Source organism: Phyllobates terribilis, unplaced genomic scaffold, assembly GCF_046119375.1.
Source record: "Phyllobates terribilis strain yellow unplaced genomic scaffold, ASM4611937v1 Scaffold_3__8_contigs__length_932513732, whole genome shotgun sequence".
In the NCBI taxonomy this organism is placed as follows: Eukaryota; Metazoa; Chordata; class Amphibia; order Anura; family Dendrobatidae; genus Phyllobates; species Phyllobates terribilis.
The window spans coordinates 653,756,961-653,771,704 of NW_027362763.1; positions in this window are offsets into that span (position 1 = coordinate 653,756,961).

Consider the following 14,744-nt stretch of genomic DNA (forward strand, 5'->3'; position numbering starts at 1 on the left):
ATATCTCACACACTGATGTGCGCGGCTTCATAGATATCTCACACACTGATGTGCGCGGCCTCATAGATATCTCACACACTGATGTGCGTGGCTTCATAGATATCTCACACACTGATGCGCGCGGCTTCATAGATATCTCACACACTGATGTGCGCGGCCTCGTAGATATCTCACACACTGATGTGCGTGGCTTCATAGATATCTCACACACTGATGTGCGCGGCCTCATAGATATCTCACACACTGATGAGCGCGGCCTCATAGATATCTCACACACTGATGCGCGTAGTCTCATAGATATCTCACACACTGATGTGCGCGGCCTCATTGATATCTCACACACTGATGTGCGCGGCCTCATAGATATCTCACACACTGATGTGCGCGGCTTCATGGATATCTCATACACTGATGTGCGCGGCCTCATAGATATCTCACACACTGATGCGAGCGGAATCATAGATAACTCACACACTGATGCGCGCGGCCTCATAGATATCTCACACACTGATGCGCGCGGCTTCATGGATATCTCACACACTGATGCGAGCGGAATCATAGATATCTCACACACTGATGCACGCGGCTTCATAGATATCTCACACACTGATGCGCGCGGCCTTATAGATATCTCACACACTGATGCGCGCGGCCTCATAGATATCTCACACACTGATGCGCGCGGCTTCATAGATATCTCACACACTGATGTGCGCGGCCTCATAGATATCTCACACACTGATGCGCGCGGTTTCATAGATATCTCACACACTGATGTGTGTGGCTTCATAGATATCTCACACACTGATGCGAGCGGAATCATAGATAACTCACACACTGATGCGCGCGGCTTCATAGATATCTCACACACTGATGCGCGCGGCCTCATAGATATCTCACACACTGATGCGCGCGGCCTCATGGATATCTCACACACTGATGCGCGCGGCTTCATAGATATCTCACACACTGATGTGCGCGTCCTCATAGATATCTCACACACTGATGCGCGCGGCTTCATAGATATCTCACACACTGATGTGCGTGGCTTCATAGATATCTCACACACTGATGAGCGCGGCTTCATAGATATCTCACACACTGATGAGCACGGCTTCATAGATATCTCACACACTGATGTGCGCAGCTTCATAGATACCTCACACACTGATGCGCGCGGCCTCATAGATATCTTACACACTGATGCACGCGGCTTCATAGATATCTCACACACTGATGCGCGCGGCCTCATAGATATCTCACACACTGATGCGCGCGGCTTCATAGATATATCACACACTGATGCGCGCGGCCTCATAGATATCTCACACACTGATGTGCGTTGCCTCATAGATATCTCACACACTGATGCGCGCGGCTTCATAGATATCTCATACACTGATGTGCGTGGCTTCATAGATATCTCACACACTGATGCGCGCAGTCTCATAGATATCTCACACACTGAAGAGCGCGGCTTCATACATATCTCACAGACTGATGCGCGCGACTTCATAGATATCTCACACACTGATGCGCGCGGCTTCATAGGTATCTCACACACTGATGTGCGCAGCTTCATAGATACCTCACATACTGACGAGCGCGGTCTCATAGATATCTCACACACTTATGTGCGCGGTCTCATAGATATCTCACACACTGATGCGCGCCGCTTCATAGATATCTCACACACTGATGTGCGCGGTCTCATAGATATCTCACACACTGATGCGCGCGGCTTCATAGATATCTCAAACACTGATGCGCACGGTCTCATAGATATCTCACACACTGATGCGCGCGGCCTCATAGGTATCTCACACACTGATGCGCGCGGCCTCATAGGTATCTCACACACTGATGCGCGCGGCCTCAAAGATATCTCACACACTGATGCGCGCGGTCTCATAGATATCTCACACACTGATGTGCGCAGTCTCATAGATATCTCACACACTGATGTGCGCGGCTTCATAGATATCTCACACATTGATGCGCGCAGTCTCATAGATATCTCACACACTGATGTGCGCGGCTTCATAGATATCTCACACACTGATGCGCGCGGTCTCATAGATATCTCACACACTGATGTGCGCAGCTTCATAGACATCTCACACACTGATGTGCACGGCCTCATAGATATCTCACACACTGATGAGCGCGGCTTCATAGATATCTCACACACTGATGCGCGCGGCTTCATAGATATCTCACACACTGATGCGCGCGGCTTCATAGATATCTCACACACTGATGCGTGCGGCTTCATAGATATCTCACACACTAATGTGCGCGGCTTCATTGATATCTCACACACTGATGCGCGCGGCCTCATAGATATCTCACACACTAATGTGCGCGGTTTCATAGATATCTCACAAACTAATGCGCGCGGCTTCATAGATATCTCACACACTGATGTGCGCGGCTTCATAGATATCTCACACACTAATGTGCGCGCCCTCATAGATATCTCACACACTGATGCGCGCGGCCTCATAGATATCTCACACACTGATGCGCACGGTTTCATAGATATCTCATACACTGATCTGCGCGGCCTCATAGATATCTCACACACTGATGCGCGCAGCCTCATAGATATCTCACACACTGATGTGAGCGGCCTCATAGATATCTCACACACTAATGTGCGCGGCTTCATAGATATCTCACACACTGATGCGCGCAGCCTCATAGATATCTCACACACTGATGCGCGCGGCCTCATAGATATCTCACACACTGATGTGCGCGGCCTCATAGATATCTCACACACTGATGCGCGCAGCCTCATAGATATCTCACACACTGATGCGCGCGGCCTCATAGATATCTCACACACTGATGTGCGCGGCCTCATAGATATCTCACACACTGATGCGCGTGGCTTCATGGATATCTCACACACTAATGTGCGCGGCTTCATAGATATCTCACACACTGATGTGCGCGGCTTCATAGATATCTCACACACTAATGTGCGTAGCCTAATAGATATCTCACACACTAATGTGTGCGGCTTCATAGATATCTCACACACTGATGCGCGCAGCCTCATGGATATCTCACACACTGATGTGCGCGGATTCATAGATATCTCACACACTAATGTGCACGGCTTCATAGATATCTCACACATTAATGTGAGCGACTTCATAGATATCTCACACACTGATGCGCGCGGCTTCATAGATATCTCACACACTGATCTGCGCGTCTTCATAGATATCTCACACACTGATGTGCGCAGCCTCATAGATATCTCACACACTGATGCGCGCGGCTTCACAGATATCTCACACACTAATGTGCGCGGCTTCATAGATATCTCACACACTGATGTGCGCGGCTTCACAGATATCTCACACACTGATGCACGCTGTTTCATAGATATCTCACACACTGATGTGAGCTGCCTCATAGATAACTCACACACTGATGCGCACGGCTTCACAGATATCTCACACACTAATGTGCGCGGCTTCACAGATATCTCACACACTAATGCGCTCGGCTTCATAGATATTTCACACACTGATGCTCTGATGTGCGCGGCCTCATAGATATCTCACACACTGATGTGCGCGGCCTCATAGATATCTCACACACTGATGCTCTGATGTGCGCGGCCTCATAGATATCTCACACACTGATGCGCGCGGTCTCATAGATATCTCACACACTGATGCACGCGGCCTCATAGATATCTCACACACTGATGCGCGCGGCTTAATAGATATCTCACACACTGATGTGCGTGGCCTCATAGATATCTCACACACTGATGTGCGCGGCTTCATAGATATCTCACACACTGATGCGCGCGGCTTCATAGATATCTCACACACTAATATGCGCGGCTTCATAGATATCTCACACACTAATGTGCGCGGCTTCATAGATATCTCACACACTGATGCGCGCGGCTTCATATATATCTCACACACTGATGTGGATGTGCGAGGCTTCATAGATATCTCACACACTGATGCGCGCGGATTCATAGATATCTCACACACTGATGCGCGCGGCTTCATAGATATCTCACACACTAATGTGCGCGGCTTCACAGATATCTCACACACTAATGTGCGCGGCTTCATAGATATCTCACACACTGATGCTCGTGGCTTCATAGATATCTCACACACTGATGCGCGCGGCCTCATAGATATCTCACACACTAATGTGCACGGCTTCATAGATATTTCACACACTAATGTGCGCGGCTTCATAGATATCTCACACACTGATGTGCGTGGCCTCATAGATACAGTTATATGAAAAAGTTTGGGCACCCCTATTAATCTTAAGCTTATTGTTTTATAAAAATTGGTGTTTTTGCAACAGCTATTTCAGTTTGATATATGTAATAACTGTTGGACACAGTAATGTTTCTGCCTTGAAATGAGGTTTACTGTACTAACAGAAAATGTGCAATCTGCATTCAAACAAAATTTGACAGGTGCATAAGTATGGGCACCCTTATCATTTTCTTGTTTTAAATACTCCTAACTACTTTTTACTGACTTACTAAAGCACTTTTTTTGGTTTTGTAACCTCATTGAGCTTTGAACTTCATAGCCAGGTGTATGCAATCATGAGAAAAGCTACTTAAAGTGGCCACTTGCAAGTTGTTCTCCTGTTTGAATCTCCTCTGAAGAGTGGCATCATGGGCTCCTCAAAACAATTGTCAAATGATCTGAAAACAAAGATTATTCAACATAGTTGTTCAGGGGAAGGATACAAAAAGCTGTCTCAGAGATTTAACCTGTCAGTTTCCACTGTGAGGAACATAGTAAGGAAATGGAAGAACACAGGGACAGTTCTTGTTAAGGCCAGAAGTGGCAGGCCAAGAAAAACATCAGAAAGGCAGAGAAGAAGAATGGTGAGATCAGTCAAGGACAATCCTCAGACCACCTCCAGAGAGCTGCAGCATCAACTTGCTGCAGATGGTGTCACTGTGCATCGGTCAACTATACAACGCACTTTGCACAAGGAGAAGCTGTATGGGAGAGTGATGTGAAAGAAGCCGTTTCTGCAAGCACGCCACAAACAGAGTCGGCTGAGGTATGCAAAAGCACATTTGGAGAAGCCAATTTATTTTTGGAAGAAGGTCCTGTGGACTGAAACCAAGATAGAGTTGTTTGGTCATACAAAAAGGCGTTATGCATGGCGGCAAAAAAACACAGCATTCCAAGAAAAACACTTGCTACCCACAGTAAAATTTGGTGGAGGTTCCATCATGCTTTGGGGCTGTGTGGCCAATGCCGGCACCGGGAATCTTGTTAAAGTTGAGGGACGCATGGATTCCACTCAGTATCAGCAGATTCTTGACAATAATGTTCAAGAATCAGTGATAAAGTTGAAGTTACGCAGGGGATGGATCTTTCAGCAAGACAATGATCCAAAACACAGCTCCAAATCTACTCAGGCATTCATGCAGAGGAACAATTACAATGTTCTGGAATGGCCATCCCAGTCCCCAGACCTGAATATCATTGAACATCTGTGGGATCATTTGAAGAGGGCTGTCCATGCTCGGCGACCATCAAACTTAACTGAACTGGAATTGTTTTGTAAAGAGGAATGGTCAAAAATACCTTCATCCAGGATCCAGGAACTCATTAAAAGCTACAGGAAGCGCCTAGAGGCTGTTATTTTTGCAAAAGGAGGATCTACTAAATATTAATGTCACTTTTCTGGTGAGGTGCCCATACTTATGCACCTGTCAAATTTTGTTTGAATGCAGATTGCACATTTTCTGTTAGTGCAATAAACCTCATTTCAAGGCAGAAACATTACTGTGTCCAACAGTTATTACATATATCAAACTGAAATAGCTGTTGCCAAAACACCAATTTTTATAAAACAATAAGCTTAAGATTAATAGGGGTGCCCAAACTTTTTCATATAACTGTATCTCACACACTGATGAGCGCGCCCTCATAAATATCTCACACACTGATGTGTGTAGCCTCATAGATATCTCACACACTGATGTGCGCGGCTTCATAGATATCTCACACACTGATGCGCTGATGTGCGCGGTCTCATAGATATCTCACACACTGATGCGCATGGCTTCATAGATATCTCACACACTGATATGCGCGGCCTCATAGATATCTCACACACTAATGCGCACGGCTTCATAGATATCTCACACACTGATGCGCGCGGCTTCACAGATATCTCACACACTAATTTGCGCGGCTTCATAGATATCTCACACACTGATGCACGTGGCTTCACAGATATCTCACACACTAATTTGCGCGGCTTCATAGATATCTCACACACTAATATGCGCGTCCTCATAGATATCTCACACACTAATGTGCGCGGCTTCATAGATATCTCACACACTAATATGCGCGTCCTCATAGATATCTCACACACTAATGTGCGCGGCTTCATAGATATCTCACACACTAATGTGCGCGGCTTCATAGGTATCTCACACACTGATGTGCGCGGCTTCATAGGTATCTCACACACTGATGTGCGCGGCTTCATAGATATCTCACACACTAATGTGCGCGGCTTCATAGATATCTCACACACTAATGTGCGCGGCTTCATAGGTATCTCACACACTGATGTGCGCGGCCTCATAGATATCTCACACACTAATGTGCGCGGCTTCATAGATATCTCACACACTAATGTGCGCGGCTTCATAGGTATCTCACACACTGATGTGCGTGGCCTCATAGGTATCTCACACACTGATGCGCGCGGCCTCATAGATATCTCAGACACTGATGCGCGCGGCTTCATAGATATCTCACACACTGATGCGCACGGCTTCATAGATATCTCATACACTACTGTGCGCGGCTTCATAGATATCTCACAAACTGATGCGCACGGCTTCATAGATATCTCACACACTTATGTGCGCGGCCTCATAGATATCTCACACACTAATGTGCGCGGCTTCATAGATATCTCACATACTAATGCGCACGGCTTCATAGATATCTCACACACTAATGCGCACGGCTTCATAGATATCTCACACACTGATGCGCATGGCTTCAAAGATATCTCACACACTGATGCGCACGGCTTCATAGATATCTCACACACTAATGTGCGCGGCTTCATAGATATCTCACACACTAATGTGCGCGGCTTCATAGATATCTCACACACTAATGTGCGCGGCTTCATAGATATCTCACACACTGATGTGCGCAGTCTCATAGATATCTCACACACTGATGTGCGCAGTCTCATAGATATCTCACACACTGATGCGCGCAGTCTCATAGATATCTCACACACTGATGCTTGCGGCTTCATAGATATCTCACACACTGATGCGCTTGGCCTCATAGATATCTCATACACTGATGCTCTGATAAGCGTGGCCTCATAGATATCTCACACACTGATGCGCGCAGTCTCATAGATATCTCACACACTGATGTGCGCGGCTTCATAGATATCTCACACACTGATGCGCGTGGCCTCATAGATATCTCACACACTGATGCGCGCGGTCTCATAGATATCTCACACACTGATGTGCGCAGTCTCATAGATATCTCACACACTGATGTGCGCGGCTTCATAGATATCTCACACACTGATGCGCGCAGTCTCATAGATATCTCACACACTGATGTGCGCGGCTTCATAGATATCTCACACACTGATGCGCGCGGTCTCATAGATATCTCACACACTGATGTGCGCAGCTTCATAGATATCTCACACACTGATGTGCACGGCCTCATAGATATCTCACACACTGATGAGCGCGGCTTCATAGATATCTCACACACTGATGCGCGCGGCTTCATAGATATCTCACACACTGATGCGCGCGGCTTCATAGATATCTCACACACTGATGCGCGTGGCCTCATAGATATCTCACACACTGATGAGCGAGTCTTCATAGATATCTCACACACTGATGCGCACGACTTCATAGATATCTCATACACTGATGGGCGCGGCTTCATAGATATCTCACACACTGATGTGTGCGGCCTCATAGATATCTCACACACTGATGTGCATGGCTTCATAGATATCTCACACACTGGTGCGCGCGGCTTCATAGATATCTCACACACTGATGTGCGCAGCTTCATAGATATCTCACACACTGATGTGCGCGGCTTCATAGATATCTCACACACTGATGTGCGTGGCTTCATAGATATCTCACACACTGATGCGCGCGGCTTCATAGATATCTCACACACTGATGTGCGTGGCTTCATAGATATCTCACACACTGATGTGCGCGGCCTCATAGATATCTCACACACTGATGAGCGCGGCCTCATAGATATCTCACACACTGATGCGCGCAGTCTCATAGATATCTCACACACTGATGTGCGCGGCCTCATTGATATCTCACACACTGATGTGCGCGGCCTCATAGATATCTCACACACTGATGTGCGCAGCCTCATAGATATCTCACACACTGATGTGCGCGGCTTCATGGATATCTCACACACTGATGTGCGCGGCCTCATAGATATCTCACACACTGATGCGAGCGGAATCATAGATAACTCACACACTGATGCGCGCAGCCTCATAGATATCTCACACACTGATGCGCGCGGCTTCATGGATATCTCACACACTGATGCGAGCGGAATCATAGATATCTCACACACTGATGCACGCGGCTTCATAGATATCTCACACACTGATGCGCGCGGCCTTATAGATATCTCACACACTGATGCGCGCGGCCTCATAGATATCTCACACACTGATGCGCGCAGTCTCATAGATATCTCACACACTGATGTGCGCGGCTTCATAGATATCTCACACACTGATGAGCGTGGCCTCATAGATATCTCACACACTGATGCGCGCGGTCTCATAGATATCTCACACACTGATGTGCGCAGTCTCATAGATATCTCACACACTGATGTGCGCGGCTTCATAGATATCTCACACACTGATGCGCGCAGTCTCATAGATATCTCACACACTGATGTGCGCGGCTTCATAGATATCTCACACACTGATGCGCGCGGTCTCATAGATATCTCACACACTGATGTGCGCAGCTTCATAGATATCTCACACACTGATGTGCACGGCCTCATAGATATCTCACACACTGATGAGCGCGGCTTCATAGATATCTCACACACTGATGCGCGCGGCTTCATAGATATCTCACACACTGATGCGCGCGGCTTCATAGATATCTCACACACTGATGTGTGCGGCCTCATAGATATCTCACACACTGATGTGCATGGCTTCATAGATATCTCACACACTGGTGCGCGCGGCTTCATAGATATCTCACACACTGATGTGCGCAGCTTCATAGATATCTCACACACTGATGTGCGCGGCTTCATAGATATCTCACACACTGATGCGCGCGGCCTCATAGATATCTCACATACTGATGTGCGTGGCTTCATAGATATCTCACACACTGATGCGCGCGGCTTCATAGATATCTCACACACTGATGTGCGCGGCCTCGTAGATATCTCACACACTGATGAGCGTGGCTTCATAGATATCTCACACACTGATGTGCGCGGCCTCATAGATATCTCACACACTGATGCGCGTAGTCTCATAGATATCTCACACACTGATGTGCGCGGCCTCATTGAGATCTCACACACTGATGTGCGCGGCCTCATAGATATCTCACACACTGATGTGCGCGGCCTCGTAGATATCTCACACACTGATGTGCGTGGCTTCATAGATATCTCACACACTGATGCGCGCGGCCTCATAGATATCTCACACACTGATGCGCGTAGTCTCAGATATCTCACACACTGATGTGCGCGGCCTCATTGATATCTCACACACTGATGTGCGCGGCCTCATAGATATCTCACACACTGATGTGCGCAGCCTCATAGATATCTCACACACTGATGCGAGCGGAATCATAGATAACTCACACACTGATGCGCGCGGCCTCATAGATATCTCACACACTGATGCGCGCGGCTTCATGGATATCTCACACACTGATGCGAGCGGAATCATAGATATCTCACACACTGATGCACGCGGCTTCATAGATATCTCACACACTGATGCGCGCGGCCTTATAGATATCTCACACACTGATGCGCGCGGCCTCATAGATATCTCACACACTGATGCGCGCGGCTTCATAGATATCTCACACACTGATGTGCGCGGCCTCATAGATATCTCACACACTGATGCGCGCGGTTTCATAGATATCTCACACACTGATGTGTGTGGCTTCATAGATATCTCACACACTGATGCGCGCGGTTTCATGGATATCTCACACACTGATGCGAGCGGAATCATAGATAACTCACACACTGATGCGCGCGGCTTCATAGATATCTCACACACTGATGCGCGCGGCCTCATAGATATCTCACACACTGATGCGCGCGGCCTCATGGATATCTCACACACTGATGCGCGCGGCTTCATAGATATCTCACACACTGATGTGCGCGTCCTCATAGATATCTCACACACTGATGCGCGCGGCTTCATAGATATCTCACACACTGATGTGCGTGGCTTCATAGATATCTCACACACTGATGAGCGCGGCTTCATAGATATCTCACACACTGATGAGCACGGCTTCATAGATATCTCACACACTGATGTGCGCAGCTTCATAGATACCTCACACACTGATGCGCGCGGCCTCATAGATATCTTACACACTGATGCACGCGGCTTCATAGATATCTCACACACTGATGCGCGCGGCCTCATAGATATCTCACACACTGATGCGCGCGGCTTCATAGATATATCACACACTGATGCGCGTTGCCTCATAGATATCTCACACTGATGCGCGCGGCTTCATAGATATCTCATACACTGATGTGCGTGGCTTCATAGATATCTCACACACTGATGCGCGCAGTCTCATAGATATTTCACACACTGATGAGCGCGGCTTCATACATATCTCACAGACTGATGCGCGCGACTTCATAGATATCTCACACACTGATGCGCGCCGCTTCATAGATATCTCACACACTGATGTGCGCGGTCTCATAGATATCTCACACACTGATGCGCGCGGCTTCATAGATATCTCAAACACTGATGCGCACGGTCTCATAGATATCTCACACACTGATGCGCGCGGCCTCATAGGTATCTCACACACTGATGCGCGCGGCCTCATAGGTATCTCACACACTGATGCGCGCGGCCTCATAGGTATCTAACACACTGATGTGCGCGGTCTCATAGATATCTCACACACTGATGAGCGCCGCTTCATAGATATCTCACACACTGATGTGCGCGGTCTCATAGATATCTCACACACTGATGCGCGCGACCTCATAGGTATCTCACACACTGATGCACGCGGCCTCATAGATATCTCACACACTAATGTGCGCGGCCTCATAGGTATCTCACACACTGATGTGCGCGGCTTCATAGATATCTCACACACTGATGCGCGCGGCTTCATAGATATCTCACACACTGATGTGCGCGGCCTCATAGATATCTCACACACTGATGCGCGCGGCTTCACAGATATCTCACACACTAATGTGCGCGGCTTCATAGATATCTCACACACTGATGCACGTGGCTTCATAGATATGTCACACACTGATGTGCGCAGCTTCATAGATATCTCACACACTGATGCGCAGTCTTATAGATATCTCACACACTGATGTTCGCGGTCTCATAGATATCTCACACACTGATGTGCGCGGCTTCATAGATATCTCACACACGGATGTGCTCAGCTTCATAGATATCTCACACACTGATGCGCAGTCTTATAGATATCTCACACACTGATGTTCGCGGTCTCATAGATATCTCACACACTGATGTGCAGTCTTATAGATATCTCACACACTGATGTTCGCGGTCTCATAGATATCTCATACACTAATGTGCACGGCTTCATAGATATCTCACACACTGATGTGCGCAGCTTCATAGATATCTCACACACTGATGCGCAGTCTTATAGATATCTCACACACTGATGTTCGCGGTCTCATAGATATCTCACACACTGATGTGCGCGGCTTCATAGATATCTCACACACGGATGTGCTCAGCTTCATAGATATCTCACACACTGATGCGCTTAGCTTCATAGATATCTCACACACTGATGCGCGCGGCTTCATAGATATCTCACACACTAATGCGCGCAGTCTCATAGATATCTCACACACTGATGGGCGCAGTCTCATAGATATCTCACACACTGATGTGCGCTGCTTCATAGATATGTCACACACTGATGTGCGCGGCCTCATAGATATCTCACACACTGATGCGCGCAGTCTCATAGATATCTCACACACTGATGCGCGCGGCTTCATAGATATCACACATACTGATGTGCGCGGCCTCATATATATCTCACACACTGATGCGCGCAGTCTCATAGGTATATCACACACTGATGTGCGCGGCTTCATCGATATCTCACACACTGATGTGCGCGGCTTCATAGATATCTCACACACTGATGTGCGTGGCCTCATAGATATCTCACACACTGATGCGCGCGGCTTCATAGATATCACACACTGATGTGCGCGGCCTCATAGATATCTCACACACTGATGCTCGCGGTCTCATAGATATCTCACACACTGATGCGCGCGGTCTCATAGATATCTCACACACTGATGCGCGCGGCTTCTTAGATATCTCACACACTGATGTGCGAGGTCTTATAGATATCTCACACACTGATGTGCGCAGCTTCTTAGATATCTTACACACTGATGCGCGCAGTCTTATAGATATCTCACACACTGATGTTCGCGGTCTCATAGATATCTCATACACTGATGCGCTCAGCTTCATAGGTATCTCACACACTGATGCGCTCAGCTTCATAGATATCTCACAAACTGATGCGCGCGACTTTATAGATATCTCACACACTAATGCGCGCAGTCTCATAGATATCTCACACACTGATTCGCGCAGTCTCATAGATATCTCACCCACTGATGCGCACGGCTTCAGAAGTATCTCACAAACTGATGCGCGCGGCTTCTTAGATATCTCACACACTGATGTGCGCGGCCTCACAGATATCTTACACACGGATGCGCGCAGTCTCATAGATATCTCACACACTGATGCGCGCGGCTTCATAGATATCTCACATACTGATGTGCGCGGCTTCAATGATATCTCACACACTGATGCGCGCGGCTTCATAGATATCTCACACACTGATGTGCGCGGCCTCATAGATATCTCACATACTGATGCGCGTGGCCTCATAGATATCTCACACACTGATGCGCGCGGCCTCATAGATATCTCACACACTGATGCGCGTGGCCTCATAGGTATCTCACACACTGATGCGCGTGGCCTCATAGGTATCTCACACAGATGCGCGCGGCCTCATAGATATCTCACACACTGATGCGCGTGGCCTCATAGGTATCTCACACACTGATGTGCGCGGCCTCATAGATATCTCACACACTGATGCGCGCGGCCTCATAGATATCTCACACACTTATGTGCGCGGCTTCATAGATATCTCACACACTGATGCGCGCGGCCTCATAGATATCTCACACACTGATGCGCTCGGCCTCATAGATATCTCACACACTGATGTGCGCGGCCTCATAGATATCTCACACACTGATGCGCTCAGCCTCATAGGTATCTCACACACTGATGCGCTCGGCCTCATAGATATCTCACACACTGATGTGCGCGGCCTCATAGATATCTCACACACTGATGCGCTCAGCCTCATAGGTATCTCACACTGATGCGCGCGGCCTCATAGATATCTCACACACTGATGCGCTCGGCCTCATAGATATCTCACACACTGATGCGCGCGGCCTCATAGGTATCTCACACACTGATGCGCGTGGCCTCATAGATATCTCACACACTGATGTGCGCGGCCTCATAGATATCTCACACACTGATGTGCGCGGCCTCATAGATATCTCACACACTTATGTGCGCGGCTTCATAGATATCTCACACACTGATGCGCGCGGCCTCATAGGTATCTCACACACTGATGCGCGCGGCCTCATAGGTATCTCACACACTGAGGCGCTGACCTGCGCAGTGTGTCAGATGATGTTCGGAGTGTCCCGCCCTCATGTACTGACAGGACTCACAGCGCCGATGGCCGCAGTGACGTGTCCGCACACGCCTGCTTAGGGTCCGCTTCCGTGCATGCGCAGGGTCCGGACAGCCTGCATGATCGATCCGGAAACATTCATCCTTTTCCGTTGTCATGTGGCCAATTTGAGTACGCACGCGCCGGAATAACATGGCGGCCGGATTGGAGGGAGCTTCCTACAGCCAGGACAAATCTAGGTAATTACACTTTGATCTATAAATACAAGACTGGATGAGCTGCTCAAACACCACTCCTATCCCCTGATGAAGCCGCAGTGGTAGTGGCGATACGCGTGGGGTTGCGGTCTTCTTGGCCTCCTGGGTGTACATGGGTTCACTGTCGCCTCTAGCTTACAGGTCTTATCTAAGGATCTGATAATGCGGGTACAGGGACAATCATCTCCCTCCCATCCCCTCTTGGTAAATTGGGCATTTCTCTATCATTTTCTATCAAAGAAACATATTTATTTATTTATTTTCTAAATATTGCTTGCACTAACTATCGGTGTTTCAGATAGGAGAGGGGTTTACACAACCCCTGGCAAAAATTATGGAATCACCGGGCTCGGAGGATGTTC